This window comes from Cynocephalus volans, chromosome 14 (genome assembly GCF_027409185.1).
Source record: "Cynocephalus volans isolate mCynVol1 chromosome 14, mCynVol1.pri, whole genome shotgun sequence".
Taxonomy (NCBI): domain Eukaryota; kingdom Metazoa; phylum Chordata; class Mammalia; order Dermoptera; family Cynocephalidae; genus Cynocephalus; species Cynocephalus volans.
Window position 1 is genome coordinate 62745311 of NC_084473.1, and position 19847 is coordinate 62765157.

Consider the following 19847-nt stretch of genomic DNA (forward strand, 5'->3'; position numbering starts at 1 on the left):
CATATGCAAACGAGGCTCCCATCAGGACAGCCACCTCTGGAATGGAAATGACAAAGCTTGGAACACACACAATCAATTATTTTCACTAGCATTTAAAATATAGAAAACAAAATCTGCTTTGGGAATTGACTGAATATTTTATTTAGCGTTTTTATTGAGACATCCTTTGAAAAATAGCATAATATAAATAGTTTTACAAAGCAACAATATAATCAATCTCTAAACTAGAATATAAATCAAGGATTTCATTAACTGCTGGTCGCCAGTTTAAATTGTAGTCTTGTCCATAATGTCTATCTATCTATGTATGTCCAAGTTATATTAAAAACCTTTAAATGGCTTTGTAATATCAGCTACATCTAGCTATTATAATAATTAATGGTACTGTTTTATAAATCAATACATGTATTCTTGATAAATTCATATCCAGTTAATGGTGTAATTTAAATAAAAAATTAATGTAATAAAGGACATACAGAAACAGGCAGGAAATCTTTAAAGGTTAAGAGGCAAATTTGTCTAAATTCATTTTTAACCTGTTTTGGAAAAGTTTATATTTAAAATCAGCTGAGACTTGCCTTGTTTCTGTAAAAGTAATCTTGCCATTTCTGGTGGTATCTAGTATTGAATTTGTCAGATACTTTCTTTTTTAACTGTTAAGTTTTAATTACATACTTATGATCCTATGAATATTTTACTACCATTGTACTATTTTGTGATTATTGAACTCTTTAGTGAAATAGAATAAAATACACTAAAAACCTCAAACCAGTTATTTATCTTTAATACAAAAATAAAATGTAATGGCTTAAAAAAAAAAAAAAAGAAATGAACTGTTCTGAAGATCTCCAAAGCTATATACCAATTTTGTTTGAGAGAAAAAAGCACTGATTGGTTCAATGAATTTGCATGTGTAAGAGCCGAGCGTTTTCACTGCTGTTGCTGAATGAACACACAAGGAGTTTTAGAAGGAAAAGAAAAATGCATGGAAGAGTCTGAAATGTATTTTAACGCTGCACACGGGTAGTGAACCATCCTACAAAAAAAGAGTGTATCGTTGTTCTAATTTAAAAATACATACCAAAAACATATTAAAGAATAACAAGATTTAGAAAAACAACTGAAGGTTGTATGCTATCAAATACAATATCAAATTTTTCCAAATAAAATTTCATTTGGTTTATAAAGTAAGCATTTTACAAAAAAATATTTTTCAGAATTATGCAGACCAGTCTGTCCTGCCATCATCCCTGACATGGTGCAGAAATGTTCCTTTAATCCACTGAGCTTTTTCTGACATTTTTCTTAACATTGGTGAGCCTTATTTAGAGCTGCAAAGGAGGTGTGTGCCATTTCCTTTGACACTGATGGGTGTTTCAAAATGTTACATCAGAGAGGAGAGAGAGAGAGAGAGAGAGAGAGAGAGAGAGAGAGAGAGAGAGAGAGAGAGAGAAGGAAAAGAAAAGATTTGCTGCCAGTCCCTTCGTGAATAGAGCTACAGGAGCAATTACTATTTGTTAAAAGTTTACATTTCCAATGAAGCTAAATTCTAAAGAAGGATCGTCTTTTCAGAATGACTGGTGCTTGGAAGAAGAGAGAAGAGAATGAACATTAGTGATTACATGTTACAGTGCACTCAAGTACTGGAACCATTTAAAATGTATTGTGTTTTCAGATGAAACCTGCAGCAAAACCACTCCTAAGAGGCTTAATTTAGGTTTTATAGGAGGAACATAAAAAAGACCAGGTTACAGCAACATGCTGAAATATGGGGTGCATTTTAAATATCTTCATTTAAAAACGTATGCTTATTTTCCCTCCTGGGATCACTAACATGTGTCTCAACAGAGAAAGCAAGGACATACTACATTCTTAAAAATTATCTGTTAAAGGGATCACATTCCAAGACAGGTTTGAGCATTTTTATTACTACAGATAACCTCTTAATTATGTCACTGCCTTTCACTTGTTAATCAGGGACATTCAACATAGTTAACCATGGAGTGGTTGCCTTTAGAATACATTATTATTAAGGATTAGAAACACAGTTTATTCCTATGATCATATCATTCCATGCATAGTTTTAGCACTGCTAAAATCCTATTTACCTGCTTTAAATACACAACCCCTAAGAAAGGGTTTAGGTGCTCATAACAATGTTGCTTCTTACTTCAAACTGTGCAGCCCATACAAAGCTTCAAGGGATAGATAATTTTACTTTTCCTGCCTCCCCCTTTTACTTCCCCCACATCCTACACAATTCCTATTTGGACCAATTTTAGGTTTCTTCTGTAGCCACGAGCGTCTGTGATACTCAGATACTCATCCAGAGAGCAAGGAGTAAGTGGAGTAAATAAAATCATGTTTCACTGTTGCTTTATCAACCCTCCCAGGTAGTTTTTCTGCCAGCCAACCTGCACTGTTAAGACCCATAAAATTATGCAATAGTGACTTCTTTGGAGGTTCTCTAATCAGATAATGGCTGGTGTTAGGAGGGAAGAGCCCAAGGCAGTGTTCCTGGCACTTAACACTGTGGTTGGTCATTATTTGTCTGGTAGAGACCAATAAACAGCTGATTACTATCCTATAAGGAGCCAATATTTTACATTTATCCCAGTTATTTTTTCCTTTTCTTTTCGACTCCTTATAACAGCAGGTATTTGTCAAGAAGATCTATGAGGAATAGTCTCATAAGGCACCTTAAAAACAAAAATTTTCCTAGCATGAAATGATGCCTTTTGTGGAAAGGTGAGAATGATTCTGGTTTTTACAAGAGCAAAGGTTTGATTACTTTAAAGTCCATTTCTTTCCGATGCGGACACTCCCAGGCACCGTTGCCCACAGCTCCCGGTCCTCCCTCTGTGACAGGTTCACGGGCTGCAACCAAGAGGTTTTTAAATGCAAACATTTATATTTGAGCTCTGGCAATAACAGGGCCATTTTGCTTCCTCCTTAGGCCTGTGATAATTGATGCTTCATACCTGGAGCTATGTTTCATTTATCTCTCTACATGTAAAGATAGTATATAAAGAAAAGGTTATATATGGAAAGGAACTGGCCAATGGAAATAATAATCCTAAACTCGACTATATTATTTTCTAAATCTGTAAGAGTCAGAGATGCAGATTTCCAAACTTTTAAAGAAAACTTTATTGCAAACAGAAAATTTGTGCATTTTTGAATTCTTATTGAATTCAAATGCCTGAATGGGTCAAAAAAAAGAATAAGAGGGATAAAAGGAAGGAGAGAAAAGGAGTGAATTTTACATGTGTTTTTTACTAATGCATTCAACCACGTTTAGACTTCTTGTTACGATTTTATTGACTTTCTCTTTATACATGTATTTGAATATGATTTTTTACTGACCAATGCAAACTGCAAAATAGTGAGTCTTCTAAAATGCCTTTTCTTCTTTGGAATCCTCACCTTAGAATGAACAGAGGTACACCAATGAGAACTGGACCTTGATTTCACAACCTCATACAAAGCCAGGCAATTCTTGAGCCAAACAAACAAAGGGGGTGTAAGTGATTTCATTTATTTTGATAATCCTCCTCTTGCACGGGAGCATTTTGCTGTCTTTGTCAAAGTGAATGACAACAATTTGGCCAACTCTCTCTGAGCTGCACTCAACAGTGACAGGCAAATTATCAGAGGCCCTGCACTTCTTATTATCAGAGGAGAAGCCATCAGGGGGACGCATGCAGGATACCTCTCCCTTGTCACTATTTGTCAGTGGGACAAGGGCCACTGCTATGGGTAGCTGACAGGTAATTTCAACAATAACAATTACTCCTATTACTGGTGTCATAAACAATTCGCCCAAGGCATGACAATAGCAAAGCTTTATAATTCAATGCCATATAAATAAATGCCAGCAGGTAACAAGTAATTTAGCTCCAATCAAGCTTTCACCCCAGCATTAATATTGTTATTGCAAGAAAATTGAAAATTGAAAAAATTCAATATGTTAATGAATTAAGAGAAGTTCAAGGGCTAGCCAAGAGAAGTTGAAAAAAGAAGACCAAAATTATGATGGTATCATATTAAGTGCCATCCAGCAGGCCAAAGAGCAGTATAATTACTTTAAGACAAGAAGGGGAACCTGGAGTGCTGTTTCCTTAGACTTCAGACCTGGGAAAAATGTGACAAGACCTTCTGAAACATCCACCTCTCTCCAATTTCTGAAGAATATAAGTAGAAATATGAGAATGTACATAAAATGTAGTACTTCACTGGCTTCTCCCCCCCTCCCACGTGAAATACTTTAAATGAAGCAGAGGCATGACTATCCAAGGAACATTTCCATCTGTTTAAGAAAATCACATCAGCACCTGCTTCTTGCACATTAAGTCTCATAATGAAACTATTTCAATAGGACCTTTTCTTTTTTCTATCTGGGGTGAAGGTAAAGCTGAAAGTCATCTTTGCTCTCCAGCTGACCACCTTTTGGAAGTGTATTGATGGATACAGTCCAGTCTTCATACAGCAAACTTCCTGATCAAACAAATTTGCAATTTTAGTATTTGTCCAGCAAGACAATGTGCCATCACATTGACAGCAGTAAAAGAATTTGAAAATCTCTAATTAGGAGAGCTGCAGAGCAATTAACGCATGTCAAATTTCACTTCATCAAGTGCCACTCTAATTTTCCTTCTAAAAATTAATGGATTTTTTTCTTTTGGTGTGTGTGTGTGTCCCCTTAAGGCAACGTTGATTCAAATCTGCTCAAGATGCAGTGTTGCACAGCTAAGCATCTTCTTGATTACAATCCGCCACACTTCTAACTGTGCTCATTCTCACTGCCACGGATACTTTGTCAACAGTCAAATTACACCACGCTGATAACAATGCATAATGGTGTTCCTCCTCCGAGGCCCCTGTCAGGAGACAGAGTTCATGAAAATGTGATGTTTTCTTCTCAACTGTTTCTTAAGGAAGTTTGCATAACCAGGTCCCTAGTCAGGTGTTAATTTTTAAAAATTAATTTGTTAATTAAAAAAAGATGAAAAATGAAAATTCCTCATTGAAAAAAATTAGAGGAAGAATGAAGAATTGAGAATATCTGTGGCCAAAGTTTTGCTTAAACACTTTGTTTGGAGACATTTTCAAGAGCACTATTCTTGGTTAAATACCAGATTTTTTTTTTCTTCTTTACTTATGGGCTATAAACATTGGAAGCCTCTCTTGAACAGACTGTATTTAGATTGTGCGAGAAGTTTGTTTAACTGCCATTTTTGCCAGAATCCTCAAAACATCACAGGACACAGAAGACAAATTACTTTGGGGTGGGGGTGGGGGGAGGATCAGGACTGTATATTCCAGATAAATGTTGATTCGCTTTAACTATTTTTTATCCTAGTTGCTTGTTGCACATTGGTGTGTCTGAATCATGAGAACATATGAGGAATATTTCCCACTGAAAAATGAAAGAAAGAAATGCAGAGATAAGAAGATAATTTAAATTCAGTCTTTTTGGAGATTAATCAGTTTTTTACTTTTTAAAAATAATTAGATCCAGAATAAAAACAGGGAAATTAAACAAAATGCTAAATGTATCCCTTTACAGATTCTTCCGGGAGTGGAGAACATTCACGTGGATTGACACCCCGGTTTTCTCAGCATGTAAGTATATTTTTGATCGTGTGTTTCCTTTAATCATATTTATTCAATAAAAAATCTAAATTCATGGAATCTACACTTTATTTTTTAATTCACAGGTTGAAACAAGCTGTTCATTCACTGACAACTAACTCGAAAATTTTAAACTTGATATTTTGAGGTTTGTATTTCCAAATATTAAAAATCTCTTCTCTTTTAGATGCATTCCAGCATGTTCTTAAGTGGTCTATTTCAAACAAAAGAAAGTGACATCCCCCTTTCAACCAGCCGAATGTTAGATTCTCTCAAAACCGATTGGGGCTCACTAGAAGTTTTGCAATTAGATTCATGCAAATTGAATTATTTTCCTCATTTTCAAACATCATTTTTTGAACTTTATAAATATAACAGTACTGGGTTTAGAGCTTTATGTGGATTGTTTACAAATAAAGGTATTTTGATAGAACCAAGTACTGCTTACCTTTGAGAAACAAAAACCTAAAACATTCTCATATTAAACATTACAAAAGGATTGTAAAGGGAAATTTAAAGGGAGAAAACTTGATTATATAATGCAATCCAGCAGTAATCAATTTTACCTTCAATATCTTGCTTTTGTTTTCAAAATGCTAAATAAACAATACATAATGCATCCCTCATCAGCCAAACCATGGAGGCTCTGCGCTCAAATAACAGGAAACATATTCAATTTTCCTAACAGAAGACAGTTCATTAAGCTGTGCCACATCAAATAAAACTTTAATTTCTCCAGCATCAGAGTCGCAATGAAAGCAATTGAAGAAGATGAGCCATATGGCCCTTCTATCAGCAAACACATATTGCTCATTCCCCCAAAGTTTTCTAATTCTGCTCCCCAGACCTGTGTAATATAGATAATGTGCTCCGAGAGCAGCAACCATGAGCTATCTAGTGTACACTTCTAATACTGTATTTAATGGGAAATAATGAATCATAAAAGCCTAGAGAAGACGGCTTTTGCTAACCTAAATCTCAGCTGTAATTTCATTGTTCTGTGCCTAAGATGCTGTTTGCCCTTTCCAAACAACAGCAGTTGAACATAATTATGCTGCTTCAAACCTGGGCTTGAAAAAGCATGCCTAATATAACCAAGTTTCTATTAACTCCTGAAATTCTGAATTTAATGATGCAACGATACAGACATGGAGAGAACCGAGCATGTGTCATTTTAAGACCCAAACGAGCATTTTCTTCCTCTCTTTGGTCAGACTGCTCAATACTTTAATGCTCCCTCCTCCTCTGACCCCTGCTCGCCTCCACCCTACCCCAACCCCATGCAACAGGAGTGGCATGATTAAAAATGAGATTTTCTTGTTATTAGTAAATTTGACATTTGCCTGATGAAATGCACATAAAATGTGAAAGCTACACAGTACCCAGAAGAAATGTCTCCACTCCAATCCTGGCTACCAAGATGAAATTATTTAGGTAAAGAAAATGTAAATATGCTTGTACATCTCTGTTACAGAATGCTAGGATTGTGTTATAAGTGAAACAACCAAATATTGCTGAGCTTATAGAGTGACAGTATTTTGACACATATGAAGTGCATAGTGTTTCTTTTCTCACCTTAGCTGCTTTGAATATTCACCTAAACATAATATATATGCTCAAATGCAGCAATTTACGTGTCATGAGCCCAGCCTCTCTCTGGTAGGATCTTGGGGCTGGGGCTTTGTTCATTTTTAGAGAAAAATGTTGCTTTTTTTCCTAAATAGGTTGATGATTTTAGCTTTTCCATTTTTAAAGCTCATCAAATCAATGTTTTACCAACATGATGTTAATTTAAAATGCCATCAAATAACACTGCAGATACATATTGAAAACATATTTTAATGGTTTTGTTTGTTTTGGCATGATATGAACTAAGGACAATTAAATTAAAAAGAGACTTTTAAAAGTTAGAGATTGCCTTTTTAAAGCTTATTAAAATCAGCATGTTACATGCCTGTCTCTGAATTAGCTCTAACACACTTGATTGCCATCATTAAAACTAGTTATTTGGGTGCTGCTCAAAGCTGATTCTTACTAGTTATTAACTTGAAATCTCTTTCCATTGAGATTAAAAAAAAAAAAAATCATTCTAACTAGTGGAAGAAACAGGCACCAAAACGTGAACTAGCACAGCAAGACAGCAACATTAAACCACTAAAAGACCAACAGGTAAAATAACTACAGTAACATCTAAAACACACCCAGGAAAAAAATCACAACAACAACAAAGAAGCAGTCCATTGATTATATTTCATGAATGCCTTAAAACAAATGTTTAAACAGTTTTCTGAAACAGTGCAGAAAACCTCTGCATGCTCCAATGGGTTGCAATGACAATGGTCTATTGCAATGTAAAACACGCTGGAGGATAAAAAGGTGCTTTTTGTTACCATTTTATCAAAGCTGTTCATCTTCGAGCTGCAGGCAGCATTTTGTTGGAATTGCAGATATTTCTCTGTCCAGGCTCCTTTGTTTGTGCATCTCATTTGCATATATTTATCTCCAGCTGAGGGTGCTTTCTGCTCATTAAGGCCTCCCTTCACATTATTTCATAAGCCAGCTGCTGAGAGGGATTTCACCTGTGGTGAATGAGAAAAGAGGGGTGAAAAACTAAATTCTTCATAAAAAGGAAATCTTCTGAGTCTCTTCCCCTATAAATGGGCACCATTTGTGTTAAACAGCCTCTTGTCATGATAGATGCCTCCAGAGGTCAGGGGTTAAAGTTGATTTGAAGGTCAGCAGTAAAACAACAGACAAACCAGACGCCAAACTGGTTCCTTAGCTGTCGGTGGGAGCTGTGGTACAACCAGGTCTTGAACCTTTTTCAACCTCTAATAAAACAGGGGATGAATCTGAAGTGGATCAACCAGGCCCCTGAGGAAGCAGCACAGAAAAACACAAATAATATCAATATCAGGCAGCCACAGGAAACAGTGGGGCATTTCTCCGTGCTACATGCATGCTGCTATTGTTTCAAGGGCTGGGGAATTAATTCCACTTATTTATTTAAGGCGTGTCAACTCACTGCCTAAACCTGTTTCAGTGTCAAGATGAATAAAACTTTTATGGCTCATAAAATAGAGCCATTCATCTCAATGTTCTTTGTGGTGCATTTTTTTTTTTTTTTTTTTTTAGTTGTTTTTTTTTCCCCCTGGCATACTGAGCTAGGCCTCTGCTCCGAAATGGTTATATCTGAACCCACTGTTGCTATGATCCACACCATATTAGAGAAAAAAAATCATTTCACTGGCAAATGGATCTCAACAGAAATGACACAGGGAAGCATTTTAGCTGTGATGTAATAGTCCCCCAAATCCTCCTAAATCCTCCTCATGCAGATGCATCTGTTTCTAGCATGCATTATTTACAAAGCAGTAGTTCCATTATTTTAAAGTTCAAAAATGTTAGCAATAAAACACATTTTTCCTAGAATATTCTGTATTTCATATTACTTTAGAAATGCAACCTTGTTAGGGTAGCTCTTTCCCATTCATTACTTTTGCCCGAGTTTTCACTATTACGTATCTTGTAGTGATGTAATAAACAAATGCCACTTTTACTCCACTACTATGAATTTTATGTTCGATTTTAAGCATAAAATGGCACATGTGAATGAAAAAGAATGCATTTATGTACCTTTTGTATTATAAACTTTTTCAAATTTCAGTTGCAGAATTAATTTTATTTTTGATTTCCTGACAAATGATTTTAGTAATGTAATACTGATAACAGACAAGTTAACATTGGTGAAGTGCCACACACAGTGCTAAGCAAGTGCATTTTCTCATGTAATTAGTAGTGATAATTCACATCACACAATTCCATTTAGAAAGAGCTGTAGTAACTCATCCCCCACAACGTGTCTTAAATAAAACAAAAAGTTTTAATTAAACTTTATCATCATTGTAGCAGATCATTATAGCTTTAACAGGTGACATCATGGGAACACGTTTGCTTTATATTAAAAATAGTGAAAAGAAGCAATTTGATATTTCACAAATTTTCCAGTCTCAGCTTGACTCATGTACATGACAGCTCTTTGCTCTATTGTCATGTAAATTGATTTGTGGGGGATTCACTAACCGTATTGTCCTAGTTGCTCTGCTTTTGAGTTCTCTAATGAATATTGTAGCTTTTACTTAGGATGCTGGGTTATTTTTGATTTGGTTAGTTGGTAGGTCAGCATTTTCCCCCACGAACTCAAGTTTTCCAGCAAGTAGATTTTTGAGAATGGTCTCAAACAGAAATTGTGCTTTCACATTTTGCCAGTGCACAAAGACATGGCCCTGGAAAAGAGAGATTAAGTTTTGGGGTACCAAGCACTGCTCAAGATTCAAGTGCTCTTTACTTCCCATTTGAACTGGTGCGTGAAAGTTCCAGATACACAAGGCCCTTTACATACAGGTGGACCATTTACAAAGCAGCCCTGTTTGAAAATGCAATTGCTTTCAAGTGAGTTACCAGGCCCTAAGAAAAATATTTCAACTCAAAATTGATTGGGTTTTGGTAATCTATAGCAATGTGTTCTATTTAAGCACAGAGCAGGAGATATTTCTTCTATAACCAATTACATCTTTTAAAAATGCAAGTACTTTTGTTCACACAAGGATCTCGACTTGTGGTTGGAGAAATTTTCCAACTTATTGAATGTTGTTTATATCCTCATCTTTGTAGACCCTCTGCCATCCCAAAGCATTTTATAGCTCCCTCTGTAACTGACTTATCAATTTTATTTCTGACCTTCCACATTAGATTTAACCTTGCCCTACCCCCAAACCCAGAACCTCCAAGCAACTAGACCAGAGCAAAAATATACAATATACTCTAAGTCTGCACCCTCATCTCTCATTTTTCTTTTATTCTAATCTAATCGCTAATTCTTAAGCTTTGGCCAAAGAGTTAAAAATGTTAAGTGCTAGCAAAGCCTTCTGCCTCCCCCTCGTATCTGTCTCTGTTTATGGAATGGGTCCCGGTTTCCTCCTCTTCTCCTTCAGCCCGGGGTCTTCAGGTCAGAATGCTGTAAATACACACAGCCCTGGCTGGACCCATAAATCTGAGCAAAGGGCAGACTTATATATTCAGATAAGCACAGGCGGGGATAGGGGCAGAGAAGGAGGGAGAACCAGCAGAGTCTGAGGCTCTGCAGCCTTGATCAGAGAAGAGAACTAAAAAGGCAATAATCCTCAGTAGGGAAGGAAAAAAGAATTTTGTTTTGAAACACATCTCCTTATTTCTAATGGATGAGGTTCTTATTTTATTTTTTCCACATTGCTTAGATTCGCATCCTTACCAAACATATTATCCTAGAGGCAATCAAATTAAACAATAAATTTTATTTATTTCCAATGTCCTTTTTTCTTCTGAAGTGTATTTGTTTGTGTTTTGACCTTAGTGTGTGTGTGTGTATGTGTGTGTGTGTGAGACGTGAATTGGAGTCATTTTACCAGAAATTCTTCTCTACTGTAATTTTTCAATCCCAAGGTCTGTAACTAAATAACTATGTTGTTAGTCACCACATTGAATTCCAAAGAAAAATATGTCTGAACGAGTTGGGAATTACAAAGTGGTAAATAAATGGTGACATATCCTGCAGTCTTCAAGACTTTTACTTTATTCCTGGGTTCGAGTCTTTTCTGTTGCATTTTTAGATCTCAAAATTTTTGTGACTCCTGGAAGTCACATCCTTCTTGGGGGAAGCACATCCTTCTTGGGGGAGGTGCTCCTTGTGAACACTGATATTGTCACAATGGGAAGTCCTGAGCAGGATGACCACGGATGAGAAAGTACTGTCTATCACGTTTCTGCTCTGAGTGTCCTTTAGATGCAATGAGTCACACTACAGATTTGCCTTGGTCATTGAAGTGCCAAGAAAAAAAGCATTTGATTTGTTTTCATTTTTTTGTTTGTTTTGTATTTTATCATACATATATATATATATATATATAATTTTATCTAATTTCTCTAGGTTATTCTTTTGGCTAGTAGAAAACTGATTAAAAAAAAAAAAGTCCAATTAATTGTTCCTCAAAAGGAGCTTCTTTTCTTGGATTGAAAAATAAGTGATAATTCCATGTAATTGAGAGAATTTTATGGGAAAAGTTGCCAAGAGAGTAATTGGGCTGGGAGCCCAGAGTGTTGCCTATACTTCAGCCCCACCTTTGAAAAATCCCTTGAATGTTAATGATAATGATGATAATAATTATTACCATTTCCTGAGCACTTACTTTTGGAAAGCAATATACTAGGTGCTTTAGACGTACATTAATTTTCATCTTTACAACAAGTAGTAAATGAAATACCATGGTCTCCATTTTATAAATGGAAAAACTTTGAATTGAAAAATTAAGACACCTGTTCCAGAACACACACTCTAAGCCCACAATTTGAATGTGGGTCAGGCTCTAGAGCTCTCTCTTCTCAGCTGCCTCTTATGGACTCAGGTTCTGCATCTTCAGGATGAGGGTCTTAGGTGGAACGGTTCTACTCAGCAATGATATTCCTTGTCCAGGCTGACTTTCTCCAGATCATATCTCTCCTAAACCTCCTCTTGGCATTCTCAAAAGCTACCTGGCAGCTACCTGGCATCTCCAGTCCATACCTCTCATGAGCCCAGTCTTGGCACTTTCAGCAGCTCCTTGGCATCTTGGCCTGGCTCTCAAAGACTTCCTGGACCATGTGTCTGAAACTGAACTTATTGATTCTCTACCTGCCCTGCTCCTCCATGATCTAGGTGGTGTTTACTGGGAGCACCATTAATATGTAGTTTAAGCTAAAGGCACTCCAACTACCTTAATTCTCTCTTGTCTCACCTACCACAGTCACCATTCCGCCCTGCAGAGTAGTGGCCTGTGCAGGGGGCATTACAGTCAGATGACCTGGGTTTGAACCCAGGCTACCCTGCTTACCAGGTGTGCTGTGTTGGACTAGTTACTTTACAACTTTTTGCCTTAATTTTCTCATTTGTAAAATGGGGTCTGAAACTACTTATTTTATAAAGCAGTCTAGTTCAGACTCTTGGTATTGCTTGAATGAACTGTTGAAATAGCCTTCAGGCTGGTGTTTATGTAGTCAGGCTCTCCCTTCTGTAATCCAGCCTTCTGGATTACAGAATAAAATAAATAATAAACATGATACTTTCCTGCTTGAAAATCTTTAAGACTCCCCATTGCTCTCAAGTCTAAATATGGAGTCGGCCAGAGGCTTTCACAATCTCCCCCCAGCTGGCCTTTTCAGGGTCATTTTCCACCATGTCCCCCTGAGCAATTTGCACTCTAGCAGCAAAAAATTATACATATGATATTCTCTGATGCCTCCGGACTTTTGACCGTGCTGTGCCCTCTACCGGGAATGCCTTTCCTTTCCATTTCCATCCAGTGAAAATGCATTTATCTTTCATGACTCATTTCAAAAGTCACCTATTTTTTAGGGCAGCATAAATTGAGTCAGTCACTTCTAGAGTGTATTCCTGTGCTGTAGAACCTAACATGTTGTATGGCAATCATATACACTGTAAATATTTGTTTTCCACTAGGCTGTGGACTCCTGTGGGCACAGACTGTGCCTTTTTCAACTTGACATCTTCTGTTCTAGGGCTTCACATATAGTGTGTGTGCTCCCCAAATTTAGATTAATACACAAAATATCATTCTTTACTCCTAAAAAATGACTTAAGGCACACGTGAATCAAATGATTGTAATGATGTTAACTAGTTGAATTAACTCCTGTTAGGATAATAAAGGCAATGAACTTGTAACAAAAGTAAATGTAAAACACTAGTACAGTTACACAGTTCTTACTGTCTCCAAGATGAAGCCATCCTGTGTTTGTTCTAGGACATGTTACATTTTTCTGACACCATAAAAAATCTGAGAATGAAAATCCTTTAGAGCATTATACTTGGTGTAGAACATCTATATTTGATACACTATTTCAGTAGAAAAGGAGCCTGTTTTTTTTCTCCTCTGCCCTGCTCTAAGCGTAGTATTTCATGGGAGGCAGTATATTAGTGATTAAGATCACAGGCTCTGGAGCTAGAATGCCTAGGTTTTGATACTGGTGCTGCCCCTTACAAGCTGCGTAACTGTTGGAAACAGTTTCCTTGGGACCTGTTCTCTCATATGTTTTTTCATATGGCCAACAAGGAAAAAAAGAGTATTTTTTACCTTCTACCTGTTGTGAGAATTCAAAAAAAAAAAAAAAAAAAAGCACTCAGCATGCTTATCACAGTGCCTGACACATAGTCAGTGCTTAATATGTGTTGACTACTGTTTTCATGTTGAAAGTGCTACTGAAATATTTTTACCCTATAATGTGCTTTCTCCCATATATTTTATTGTGAATCATATCATACCTACAGAAGAGTGTAAAAACATTTATGTAGATTTAAGAAAATTAGGCAAACACCTATATACTCGCCATCTCAGGTTAAAAAATCAAAGGTTGCCAATTCCTTATACATTTCCTGCATGGCTACCTGGACACATTCCCATCCCTCTCTTCAGGGGTTACTGTTCTCCTGGCCTTTGGATCATCATATACTTGCTCTACTTTTTAATGCTGGTTCTCGTAAATGTACCACTAAACAGTATGTTATTTGGTTTTGTCTTTTATGAATATTAAATTAATGGAATTGTAGTATATATATATATTTTTTTTTCTGTGTCTTACTTTTTGCACTCAACAGATGCAACTAGATCGATGCATGTATTCTAGTGCATTCAGTGTTACTGCTGGATAGCATTTGATTGCATCAATACTCCACACTTTATTTGGCTATTTTTTTTCCTCGATGGGCATCCGGACTGTTTATTTATTTATTTATGTTACAAACACTGCTACATGGAACATTCTTGTACATGTGTCCTGATGTGCACATAAAAGATTGAAAGACGTTCTTTAGGAAGTTAAAACTGGGGGTGCAGTTGCTCGGTGATAAAATATGTGAGTATTCGAATTTACTAGGTAATGGTAAACTCTATTTTAAGTAGCAGCACATGAAAGAGTTTTGGACAGATTATTACTTATTTATTTTGAGTCCTCATAAATATTACTATATGTGGTAGTCAGTCTCCAAGATTTTATGGTTTCAACATAAAATCCAAATGATCCCCTTCTCTTGGTATTTACCCCCTTGTGTGGTCCCTTTCCACATTGTACCAAGATTGGTCTGTGTTTCCAATAGAATATGGTGAAGGTGCTGGTGTGATTAAGTTAGAAAAGACTGGTGCTTCTGTTATGGACATTCTCTCTCTTTCTGTCTCTTCTCGATCTTTCACTCTGGAGGAAGCAGCTGCCGTGATGTGAACAGTTCTAGGCCCATAAAGTAAGGAACAGAAGCCTCCAGGTGACAGCCAGTGAGGAATGGTGGCCTGCTAGCAACCATTTGAGTGAGCTGGAAGCCAATTTTCTAGCTCACTGGGTCTTGAGATGACTGCACGTTGATAGCTTGCCTGTAACCTCATGAAAGACCCTGAACCGGAATGGCCCAGCTAAGCTGCACCTAGAAACCTGGCCTAATAGAAACTGTGTGATTATAAATGTTCATTGTCTTAAGATAAGTTTTGGGTAATTTGTTATGCAGCAAAGGTAACTATTACACATCCCAGTAAAGAGGTGAAAACTTCCAAGTTCCCTTAAAGAATCTGTGAAATAAAGCAGGATATTAAAATAAATAGATTGGAAATATAAATATCATAAAGGTTGATACACCAACAAATCTAGATATTATGAAGTTAATTGATCATGTAAAAAAAGCACCATAAAGATGGAAAACCAAGGATAACTTGTGATTCATAACCTGTACACGTGTCAAGTATCTTCAAATTTTCTAGCTGATCTTGATTTATAATTATTAGAGTGCTTAGGGATGTCTTTATAAGTTATTCTTAATGCAAAACACTTATTAGAACATCTTAGCAAAAAACAGAAGACATCTATCACATACAGACATTAGAGAATAGTTAAGTAAGTCCTATATCTACTCAATACAGTATTATAAAACCATAACAATGTTTTCAAAAAAATAATTACGTTTCCAACATTCGTTAAGTGAAAAGAGCAGGATATAATGTACAAACAGTATAACAGCAACTATGCAGCGACTTAAAGGTGAGAGTGGGCATCTCACAGTTATGGAATTATTTGAGAACTTGCTTTCTTCATTAAACTTTTTCTGAACTTGGTAAGTTCTCTCTAATAAACTTTTTGTTTTACTTTTATTATCAAGCAAATGTATCTAATAACACTTGAAGATATTTTTTCTTAATTTTGTTTTTAGCCCAACAAAGAAATGAGTCCACAAACTTCTACCTCCAAATTGCAAAAAATATCCTTTTAAATGTATACTAACAACAGAGCACCTGTAAAGGTTCTGGTTGCTGTTTCAGGTTGGCTTTCTCCAAAATCATATCAGTTTTTAAATATAATCATGGTCTTCTATCTTGTTGCCATTGTTGATCCTTTGGTTTTTCTCACAGAAATAAAGATAATTTATTTATTGTTTTGTGGACATCAGCACTGCTGGGGAGAGAATCCATGGGGAAATTCATGGAATACTGTAAAATTTCATGTGACTATGGTTTACATGCTTCAGTTCCTGCTCATGCAGTTGAGGGGAGGAAGAATGATGCAGATGCGATCTCGGGGTGAGGCAATGTGGGGAGGAGAGTTGCCTAAGAGCTTTTTAAACCAGGATGAGTGTTTATCAAAGGGAGCCAAGGGTGGCAAAATTGAAGGAAGAGCTTAATTGGGTTGAATGGAATTGGAGTCATTGCTTGAAAAATGGTGCTTCGTTGCAATAAAAAAAAAATAGACTTTGATATTAGTAAAAAAAGGAAAAACCTTAAAACTTAGTATTTGAATGTACTAAATATATCTTTTCCTTTTAAAATTCCCTTTATAAAAATATTTTTGCTCATTAAATTAAACTTGGAAAAGACCTTGAAATAGGGTATTTAATGTGAAAGAATTTACTCAAATCCCACCACTCAAGGAGAACTGCTTCAACATGTTCTGTATTTCTTCTGGTACTTACATTCTCTTTATGCATTTCCAATACTTCCTGTACTTTTAATTCTCATACTTTACTGTTACTGTATCTTCCCTTCTAGACTGTCAGTTCCCTGAGGGCAGAGCCTATGTCTTTCGTGCTTACCATCCTTTCCTAAGTTCTTACAGCATAGTAGATGATTAATAAACACACGTGGAATGACTAAATTCTTTGAACAACATAAGGAAAAGAGAAAATCTATGTGTAGAAAAACAAGTTAAAGCAAAGCTCTATGGCAATTGAGAATATTGGCAATTTGGAGTGCTGGTATCCTGTTGCTCTTGGTATCCAAGTGCCACCAAAGTCAGGTGGCACTGAGGGCTGGTGCCAGGTGCTACCTGAGTGCCCTGGGCCTATGCCAGGCAGAAGTTCAGGGAAGTTTTCTGTGAAGGTGTTCAGTCAATGCCAAGGAAAGAGACCCAAGTTGGGCTTCTGAACTTGAAAAGAGCAAACACGTAGAGGTCTAATAATGAATCATATTTGCTTCTCAAAAAAAGGAACTATTTTGTTTTATTATGTACAAAATACTAATCACAAATACTTTAGTCAATAAAAAAAAAATTACCAGTTATGGCAAGTACTGGAATTTATAATTTGGTGACTTGGCAAAGATCTAATTGTTCCAACATCACGTTTCCAGGCATTATTTTATTAAGCACTGCATTTATAGAGAATCTCATAGCCAGAATTTACTGTTTGTTTAGGTTTTTCCAATGTCCTCTCTACTGAGGTCTCTGGTTGTATGTGTAGAAGATTAAGAGATACCATAAACTAGGAAGAATAGACCAAGACACACACTCGACCTAGGCCAAACTAAATAAATACGTCTATTTCTAAGTCTTAGAGTTCAACAAGAACAGAAAAAAAATCTTCAATATAAAATAAGTGAAATTTTTATAGGAAAGAGACTTCATCCTTAATTTAATCTGAGTGTGCCTACATTAAGCAGCTGTTTATCTAAAAGCCAGTCTTCATAGTTAAATAATATGGGCCACAAGAGAGCACAACCAAGAAATTAAAAGTAAAATTCTCCAAGGTGTGAATTAAGAACAAGGCATGTGTTTCCAATTCAAAACAAAGAATTGAAGTCCTGTTTGAATCTGCTGTTGATAAAATGGACAAGAACAAAATACAGCTAAATGCCGTTCTTTCTAGTCTCAAGCTAAAAGCCAAATTCCCTTGTTTCAATTTTTTATTGCATGATGACAGACAAGTGGCTCACCTCTTTGTGCCTCAGTTTTCTCACCTATAAAATGGGAAAAATAATAGTGTCCATCTCACAGGCATAAACAATGAAAAACACTCTTGCCTGCTGTTGTGTGTCATCTCATCTCCTTTTTCTTGACAAGAGGACACATTTGTCCATCTTTACAGCTTTAGTCTTTTATACTTATCCTAGACTCCTCCTTTTCTTCTTCGGTACAAGAATGTTTCCCTTGCTCTTCCGTTGGCCAGTCTGATCTTTTTTGATTTACTGCTTAAAAGGTAAGATGCTACAATATACTGGGGCCAGAAAATGGCTCAAAGACTTATTCCTTTGGAAATTAGTGTCTTTGTATTTCCTGACATTCTAGAATCAGACATAGCACTTGAGAAGATCTGATCCGTTTTAGAAATCTGCGAGATAATTAAAGCAATCTCTTAAAATGCTTCTGTTCTTAAAATAATCCTCTTTAAATTTTTTTGTTCTGGAGAGCAGGTGATTGAGTACCTTATCTTGTTATTTCAACAGGTAGAACAAAAGAAAAATGTTCCATGTGAGGATCATCATTGACTTGACTGTGCATAAAGGAACTGAATATAATTTTTCTTTCTTGGGGATCCATTGCACCGGCTGTTTCTTTTGCAGCTTCCTCCATGGTGAGACTGTGTAGTAGACAGAGGTCTCTGGACATGGCAGGAACTTGTACCCTGGTGTCCTACCCACCATTGCAGGCTCTATTGGGGGGAACCAGTCACTTCAGTTCCCAAGCCTCAGCTGCCTTAGCTAGAATATGTGAGCTGTACACCAGGCCGCATCAAAGCTGGGATCTTGTCCAGGTGGCATTATGAGGTCCCACCCAATTCTTAGGTTCATGACTCTATGTACCTTTTATCGTGGGGGAACATTGTAACCTCCCTTGCCTGTTGTGACATTGTAAAAATCCAGCACTCAGACAAAGAGATCTCCTGCCATGGACTTTCTTCTGGATTGATTTGCCTTCAGCGATGGGACTAGAAAGACTCTTCAAAAGGAACATTTCTCTCTTCCCACCTAATCTTTCAAAACGCCATTTGGATCATGTTTCTTCCCTGTGTAGAACCCTTCAGTTGCTCTTCCTTGAGTATGGGATGAGACACCAGTATTTTCAGGACATTCACCACCTTTTCTAGCGGGCCCCTGGGGGGTCCACTGCCCCGTAGGTACCCCGGGCTCTGACCCTAACAAGCTCGGCACTTCCCCTCACTTGCTGTCTTCTCTCTTCCCTATGCCTTGCCTTTGGATGGACTATACTTTCTGATTTTAAGACATTTCTTTGCTTTCTTTGCTTGGCTAACTCCTTCTCTAGGTTCCTATACATCAAACTCAGGTGTCTTGTCCTCTGGGAAGTCTGTCCTGAACTCTAAGCTGGGTGGATGCTCCTCTGTACCCATCTGGCGCTTGTGGCTTCCCTCTGCTGTATTAGTCACACTGTGCTGCACCTGCCTGTTGGTGTTCATGTTGCCCACGGTCTGGAAGCTTCTGAGGACAGGGACTGGACCTTTCATTTTGGCAACTCCTGTACCAGCCTAGAACTTGGTATATAGTAATCGGGTCAATAATGCTTACTGAATAAATGAATGAAGAGAGCCTGAATTTTAACAGATCTCCCATATGGTAATCAGGGACACCAAAAACCTAGGGGGCATTATAATTTTAGGTAGATATATAGTTAGTGGAAAACTGTTACCAAAGAATTTAGAGAAGGTAGGCTTACATCAGACAGTAAATGTGTGATGATTTGTAAGACTTAGAAAGGATGTGAGGTTAGCTGCAGGAGCTACTGAACACAGCAAAGGGTTTTCAACAGGTAGCACACTCAAAAGATTCAGCTTTGAAACTGACGAGGTGTAAAATTCTGCTTTGAGGGCTAAAACGTTTATTAAATTAATACAACTTGTGGGAGGAGAACTTGTCTGAAAGTT